The following is an 8,716-nucleotide window of genomic DNA, read 5'->3' as shown; positions in this document are numbered from 1 at the left end:
GTCATGACAATGATCACGTTGGGAGTTCGAGAGCTCGACGAAAGTTCGGACAGTCGTCGGAGGTTCTGCGGGAAAAAATCCGAGAAGTCCATAAGCTTGCCAAAGAAGCTCGTCGGAACTCGCCAAGTGTATCATCGCAAGTCCAGGAGTTTGCCGGAAGTCCGCAGGAGAATCACTGAGGGTTCATCGGATGATCGACGAAAGTTCGCCGGAAACTCGCCGGAAGAAGCGATTGACGCACCGGAGCAAGCTACAAAAATTGTCTTAGAATTTATCATAGTTAGCACAATGATTAAGTTGGAAATGGGAGGTGATCCCATTAGCTTAAGCTTGGGGCAATTGGGCCCCTAAAAAACCCAATTTGGGCCGTATGGATCTACCCATTCGGACCCTGATTGCTGTGGGAGGTGCAACCGCCCAAGCCAGGAGGTAGCACCGCCTGGGCTAAGTCTCCCAGGGAGACTGGGCAGTGCAACTGCCCCAGCCAGGAGGTGCAACCGCCTGGGCTCAGTCTCCAAGCGAGACTGGGCGGTGCAACCTCTCCTGACAGGAGGTAGCACCGCCTGAGCTCGGTCTTCGAGCTTTGGCAAGCGGTGCAACCGCCCCAGTCAGGAGGTGCAACCGCCTGAGCTCGGTCTTCGAGCTCTGGCAGAGAGGTGCAACCGCCCCTGATAGAGGTGGCACCGCCCAGAGGCTCAGTCTTCGAGCTCTGCCAGGCGGTGCAACCGCTCCAGTTAGGAGGTGCAACAGCCTGATCCCGGAATTCCGGGAATTGACAGTTTTGAGCTCCAAATTTGAACTGGGATGGGGCCTATAAATACCCCACACATTCAGCACTGAAAGTAGTAACCCAACACTCAAAATCTTGACATCTTTCTGTGATTCTTAGAGCTCAAAATTGTTGTAAAGGCCAAAAGTTCTCCTCCCTCTGTTCTTCAAAGTTTTGAGTTGTAAAGAGAGGAGAGAAAATTTCTGTAAGGGTTGTCTCCTAAGCCCGTCAAAAGGAGTGAAACCGTAAAAGGGTGGTTGGCCTTCGCCTATTGAAGGAAGGCCTCTGGTTGATGTCGGTGACCTCGTCGGTGGAGGAAGCCAAAAGTAGAGTAGGTCAAGATTGACCGAACCACTCTAAATCTCGGTTTGCATTTACTTTGAGCATTTTATCTTTACTGCAAACCTCCTAAATAGCTACTGCCTTCTGCGCTTTTACGAACGAGTTTCTAAGTTTAGAACTTTCCGAATCTGCGTTTAGACGTAAATCGATTTTTCATACAATCATTACATTTTAGTTTACGTTTACGTTTTGATTTTAATCATAACTATAAACTGCCTTCTGCGCATTTATAAAACATATCTCAAAGTTCAGTATCTTCAAAATTGACATTTAGACGCAAACCGGTTTTATCGTACGAACGTTGCATTTCAGTTTGCGCTTGCATTCTGATTTTTATCATAAACTGTAAACTACCTTTGTAGATTTACTTTAACGTCATCTCCCTTAATCTTAAGTTAAAGTAATCTTAGAATCGGCTTTTACATCGAAATCGTTTTTATCAAACGAACGCAGCTTTTGGTTTTAATCGCTGAAATATTTCTGCTGCACTAATTCACCCCCCCCCCCCCCCCCCTCTTAGTGCTCTTGATCCTAACAATTGGTATCATAGCGGGGTTAACTCTCAAACGGATTAAAACCCAAGAGAGATGGCTTACGCCGGAAACCAAGAGGGCCATTCTATTACATGTCCACCCATGTTCAATGGGACGGACTACACCTATTGGAAGACCCGAATGAGGATCTTTCTTATTTCTATGGATTTTGAACTTTGGAATCTTGTCGAAAATGGTTTTTCGAAGTCTTCTCTTCCAATGATCGATTGGAATGATTTGGAGAAGAAGGCTTTCGCTCTTAATGCAAAGGCTATGAATGCCTTATTTTGTGCACTTGATAAAAACGAGTTTAACCGTGTTTCAACTTGTGAAACCGCATTTGATATTTGGCACACACTCGAAGTGACTCACGAAGGCACAAGTAGAGTGAAAGAGTCAAAAATCAATCTTCTGTTACATTCTTTTGAACTTTTCCGGATGAAGCCGAGTGAAACCATTGGCGACATGTTTACCCGTTTCACGGATGTCGTCAACGGTCTAAAAGGACTCGGAAAAAGTTTTTCGGATTTTGAGCTCGTAAATAAGATTCTAAGATCCCTTCCTAAAAGTTGGGATCCTAAAGTCATTGCTATTCAAGAGGCAAAAGATCTACGCAACTTTCCTCTTGAAGAACTAATCGGGTCATTAATGACCTACGAGATGACTTGTAAAGCTCATGAAGAGCAAGAAGACATCCTTCCAAAGAACAGGAAGGATATGGCACTTAAAACTTCAGAAGACCACTTGAGAGAAAACTCAAGTGATGAGGACTGTGATGATGACTTGGCACTTCTAACAAGAAAATTTAAAAAGTTCATTAAAAGAAACAAGTTTAAGAATGACACAAAAAACAAACTTGAACCCAAGAAGGATCAAGTTATTTGCTATGAGTGCAAAAAGCCGGGACACTACAAGAGTGATTGTCCCCAGGTCAAAAAGAGAACATCAAAGAAGAAGGCGCTCAAAGCAACATGGGATGATTCGAGCGCATCCGAAGAAGAGGAGTCCAACACCGAGCAAGTTGCTCATTACGCCTTAATGGCCATCGGAGAGGAGGTAACGAATTTAATAGATGCAGATTTATCTTTCGATGAATTATTAAATGCCTTCCATGACTTATTTGATGAATGCAAGATTATCAATAGAAAATACAAATTGCTAAAAAAGGAGCATGATAGTCTTACTTGTGATTTTGATAAGTTAAAAACTGAATATCATGATAGTTTAAATTCATGCATCAAATGCCATGATCTAGAAACTCTCCAAAAAGAAAACTTGCTACTTAAGGACACCTTGAAGAAATTCGAGGTTGGTAGCAAGTCATTGAACATGATCCTTGCAAACAAGGGTCACGTTCCCAAAAAAAGTGGAATTGGATTTGTGAGAAGTTCTTACCAAAATCCAACCACCTTCATAAAAGGCACTATCTTACATGTTCGACACCAAAACAAATGCAACTTTTGTTGCAAATTTGGACACAAGACGCATTATTGTCCATTCAAGAAAATTAGTCCAAACAAATTGATTTGGGTTCCTAAAGGAACCATGATAAATTCTATGCAACATGATAGACAATGTAGATCTATTTGTAAGGCACCCAAAAGCAAATGGGTACCTAAAAATCATCCTTTCTTGTAGAAAACTAAACCATCACAAGCTAGGAGCAAGAGATGGTACCTTGACAGCGGATGCTCAAGGCATATGACCGGAGATCCATCTCAATTCTCTAAGCTCACTAGCATAGACGAAGGCTATGTCACCTTCGGAGACAACAAGGGTAAAATCATTGGCAAAGGAACCATAGGTAACAAATCCAACTTCTTTATTGAAGATGTTTTGTTAGTTGATGGTTTAAAACATAATCTCTTGAGCATTAGTCAATTATGTGATAAAGGATATATTGTCATATTTGAATCTAATGCTTGCATCATTGAAAAATCACACAAAAACATATCTCTGATTGCATTGAAACAAAATAACGTATACACTATTGACATTAATGATTTGTGTAATGAAATGTGCTTTTCTGTTTTGAATAAGGATGCTTGGATATGGCATAGAAGATTAGGTCATGCTAGCATGAAACTAATCACTCAAATATCATCTAAAGAACTTGTAAGAGGAATTCCTCATATCAAGTTCATCAAAGATAATGTATGTGATGCTTGCCAATTAGGTAAACAAATTAAGGGTAGTTTCAAATCTAAGAATCAAGTAAGCACCTCTAGGCCCTTACAATTGATCTATATGGACTTGTTCGGACCAATCTCCACATCAAGCCTAGGAGGTAGCAAATACGCCTTCGTCATTGTGGATGACTATAGCAGATACACATTGACTTACTTCTTAAAACAGAAAAGTGAAAGCCTTAGATATTTTACCAATTTTTGTAAACTTGTTCAGAATGAGAAAGGTTCTATGATTTCGTCAATTAGAAGTGATCATGGTGGTGAATTTCAAAACCATGATTTCCAGGAATTTTGTGAACTCAATGGATACAACCATAATTTTTCTACTCCTAGAAATCCTCAATAAAATGGAGTAGTAGAAAGAAAAAATTGAAATTTACAAGAAATGGCAAGAACCATGTTGAATGAACACAACCTACCCAAATATTTTTGGGCCAAAGCCGTAAATACTGCATGCTATATTTTGAATAGAGTTCTAGTAAGACCCCTACTAACCAAAACTCCCTATGAGTTATGGAACAACAAAAAACCCAATGTTTCATATTTTAAAGTCTTTGGGTGTAAGTGTTTTATCTTGAATGAAAAGGATAACTTAGGAAAATTTGATGCTAAATCCGATGAAGGAATCTTTCTTGGTTATTCTTCGGTTTCTAAAGCCTTTCGTATCTTCAACAAAAGAACTTTAATTATCGAAGAATCCATTCATGTTGTTTTCAATGAGATTTTTGAAATTAGGAAAAATGATTTTGATGATGATGTTAATTTTGATTCCTTGAACTTAAATGAAACCCCTTCTCCAACTAGCAACTTGGATGCATCCACTTCCGAAACATCCTTACCCAAGGATTGGAAGTATGTAGATACTCATCCCAAGGAGCTAATTTTAGGAGACACGTCAAAGGGGGTTCAAACACGATCTTCTCTTAAAAATTTTTGTGCGAACGCCACCTTTCTCTCCCAAATTGAACCTAAATGTGTTGACGAAGCCATGAAAGATTATTCATGGATTATCGCAATGCAAGATGAATTGAATCAATTTGAGAGAAATGAGGTGTGGAAGCTTGTTCCTAGGCCAAATGACCATTTAGTTATTGGTACTAAATGGGTCTTCAGAAACAAGCAAGATGAAAATGGTATCGTGGTTAGAAGAAACAAGGCTAGATTAGTGGCCAAAGGTTTCAACCAAGAAAAGGTATCGATTATGAAGAAACCTTCGCTCCTATGGCTCGATTGGAAGCCATAAAGATGCTCCTTACCTACGCTAGTAGTAATAATTTTAAGTTGTTTCAAATGGATGTTAAAAGCGCTTTTCTAAATGGCTTTATCTCCGAAGAAGTCTATGTTGAACAACCTCCTGGATTTGAAAATAATAGCCTCTCTAATCATGTGTTTAGATTAACTAAAGCTCTCTATAGTTTAAAACAAGCCCCAAGGGCTTGGTATGAGAGACTTAGTTCTTTTCTTATCGAAAATAATTTCACAAAAGGCAAGATTGATACTACATTGTTCATCAAGAATTTTGAAAATAATTTTCTCATTGTTCAGATTTATGTTGATGATATTATCTTTGGCTCTACGAATGAATCTCTTTGTGAATCTTTTGCTAAAACTATGAGTCTTGAATTCGAAATGAGCTTAATGGGAGAATTAACATTCTTCTTAGGCTTGCAAATCAAACAACTAAGCAATGGCATCTTTATTAGTCAAACTAAATATGCTATGAATTTATTAAAAAAGTTTAATATGAACAACTCAAAGGCTATTAACACTCCTATGAGCACCTCCACTAAGTTAGAAATTGATGAAAGTGGAGAAAGCTTCGATCAAAAAACTTATAGGGGTATGACAGGAAGTTTACTTTACCTCACTGCAACCAGACCAGACATCATGTTCAGTGTAGGACTTTGTGCTAGATTTCAATCAAACCCTAAGATATCTCATCTCAAAGCAGTTAAAAGAATACTTAGATATCTTAATGGTACCATAAATCTAGGATTATGGTACCCAAAATCAAAGAATTTTGAGTTAACTGCTTATGCTGATGCGGACTTTGCTGGCTGTAAACTAGATAGAAAAAGCACATCAGGATCATGTCAATTTTTAGGACATGCCCTTGTTTCCTGGTCATCTAAGAAACAAAACTCGATTGCACTATCAACAACCGAAGCTGAATATATTGCAGCAAGTGCATGCTGTGCACAAGTTGTATGGATGAAAAACACATTAAAAGATTACAAAGTTAATCTTAAAAATATTCCCATTAAATGTGATAACACAAGTGCAATATGCTTGACTAAGAATCCTATAAAACACTCAAGAATAAAACACATTGATATTAGACATCACTTTATACGAGATCATGTTACTAATCATGACGTAACCATAGAGTTCATTGATACTAAACATCAACTAGCTGACATTTTTACAAAACCTCTAAGTGAAGAACAATTTGATTTCATAAGAAGAGAATTAGGAATGTTGATGTGTCCGAATAGATAAACTAGTCAAAATTATTTTTCTGACTTTATTGAATGATCAAATCACTTGATTGCCATGTGTTGAAATGTTTTGATTTTTGAAAAAATGTAGCATAATCTTGTCCGAATGCATGAAAGAATTCATCTCATTTTTGGATTTGCTTAACAGTTGGAATGACAAAAATCAAATACACTCTTATGAAAAATATTTTGAAATGGATTTGATAAAATGACTTTCCTCCTTCATGCACAAAGGATTATAACAAAAAAAAAAAAAGGGGGAGAAGAAGCATTCAAAGCATTATACGTATCATGCCTTCCTTTATATGCTTGATAACTTGCTTATATTGTTCTCCTAGTATCACATCTACCATGCTTTTTGTTGATGACAAAGGGGGAGAAATATATGAATTGATGCTATAAACACTGTGTTGAATCTCGTATTTTGATGATGAAACTACTTGATATATGTTTATGATTTAATCTGCGTTTTGAGTGACGCAGGGTGCTTCGATCAGGATGAGACAATTAAAGCAGGAACATTATGTTGTGCCGGAGGAACATGTCAGAAGATTGGACGTCGGGCCGGTGGATCGGTCGACGTATCGACAGAAGGCTTCGGGTCGTGGACTCGGGCATCGGGCCAAGAAGAGCGGGTATTGTGCCAAAGATATCGGAGTTACGGAGTCAACTGGCCGATTGGGCAATAGGCTGCAGGAAAGGACGATGCGCCAAAGAATCGGACGAAGCGTCGAGGGACCAATGACATGCCGGACAACTTGGTTAATTGCTTAGGATTAATTGTCTCGATCGAAGTTTTTGTTTTTATGTGTGCAGGATTAACTACGATGGAAGAAAGACAAGCAGCAGAAGTTGCGCCGGAGTCAAGTTCATGATCATGTTGGGAGTTCGAGAGTTCGACGGAAGTTCGGACGGTCGTCGGAGGTTCTGCGAGAACAGATCTGAGAAGTCCAGAAGCTTGCCAAGCGAAGCTCATCGGAACTCGCCAAGTGGATCGTCGCAAAGTCTAGGAGTTTGCCGGAAGTCCGCAGGAGCATCACCGAGGGTTCATCGGATGATCGACGGAAGTTCGCCGGAAACTCGCCGGAAGAAGCGATTGACGCACCGAAGCAAAGCTGCAGAAATTGTCTTAGATCTAATCATAGTTAGCACGTTGATTAAGTTGGAAAATGGGAGGTGATCCCATTGGCTTAATCTTGGGGCAATTGGGCCCCTGAAAGACTGAAATTGGGCCGAATGGAGCTAACCATTCGGACCCTGTTTGCACCAGGAGGTGCAACCGCCTAGGCCAGGAGGTGGCACCGCCTGGGCTAAGTCTCCCAGCGAGACTGGGCGGTGCAACCGCCCCAGCCAGGAGGTGGCACCGCCTGAGCTCAGTCTTCGAGCAAGACTGGGCGGTGCAACCTCCCTGACAGAGAGGTGGCACCGCCTGAGCTCGGTCTTCGAGCTCTGGCAGAGAGGTGCAACCGCCTCAGTCAAGAGGTGGCACTGCCTGGGGCTCAGTCTCCGAGCCAGACTCAGGCGGTGCAACCGCCCCTGACAGAGAGGTGCAACCGCCTGGGCTCAGTCTTCGAGCTCTGCCAGGCGGTGCAACCTCTCCAGTCAAGAGGTGCAACCGCCTGATCCCGGAATTCCGGGATTTGATCGTTTTAAGCTCCAAATTTGAATTGGGTTGGGGCCTATAAATACCCCACCCATTCAGCACTGAAAAGTTATAGACCTACACCGAATTCTTGATCTTTTCTGTGATTCTAAGAGCTCAAATTTGTGAAAAGTCCTAAAGTTCTCTTCCTGTTCTTCAAGTCTTGAGTTGTAAAGAGAGGAGAGAAAGGTCCTGTAAGGGTTGTCTCCTGAGCCCATCAAAAGGAGTGAATCTGTACAAGGGCAGTTGGCCTTCGCCTATTGAAGGAAGGCCTCTAGTTGACGTCGGTGACCTCGTCGGTGGAGGAAGCCAAAAGTGGAGTAGGTCAAGACTGACCGAACCACTCTAAATCTCTGGTTTGTGTTTATTTTGAGCACTTTATCATTACTGCAAACCTCCTACATAGTTACTGCTCTCTGCGCCTTTACGAACAAGTTTCTAAGTGCTGATCTTTCCGAATCTGCATTCAGACATAAATCGGTGTTTTCATACATTACAGTTTACGTTTACGTTTTGATTCTGCAAAACTGTCTTCTGCGCTTTTACGAACGAAGTTTCTAAGTTCAGATCCCTTTAAAACTGTGTTTTAGACGTAACCTACTTTTAAACGTAAAACTACGTTTAGACGTAAAACTGCGTTTAGACGCAAACTGCGTTTAGACGTAAAACTACGTTTAGACATAAAACTGCGTTTAGACGCAAACTGCGTTTAGACGTAAAACTACGTTTAGACGTAAAACTGT

The sequence above is a fragment of the Musa acuminata genome, chromosome BXJ1-6 (assembly GCF_036884655.1).
Source record: "Musa acuminata AAA Group cultivar baxijiao chromosome BXJ1-6, Cavendish_Baxijiao_AAA, whole genome shotgun sequence".
Taxonomy (NCBI): Eukaryota; Viridiplantae; Streptophyta; class Magnoliopsida; order Zingiberales; family Musaceae; genus Musa; species Musa acuminata.
The sequence above is the reverse complement of the archived record's forward strand: the minus strand, read 5'-3'. Positions refer to the sequence as shown.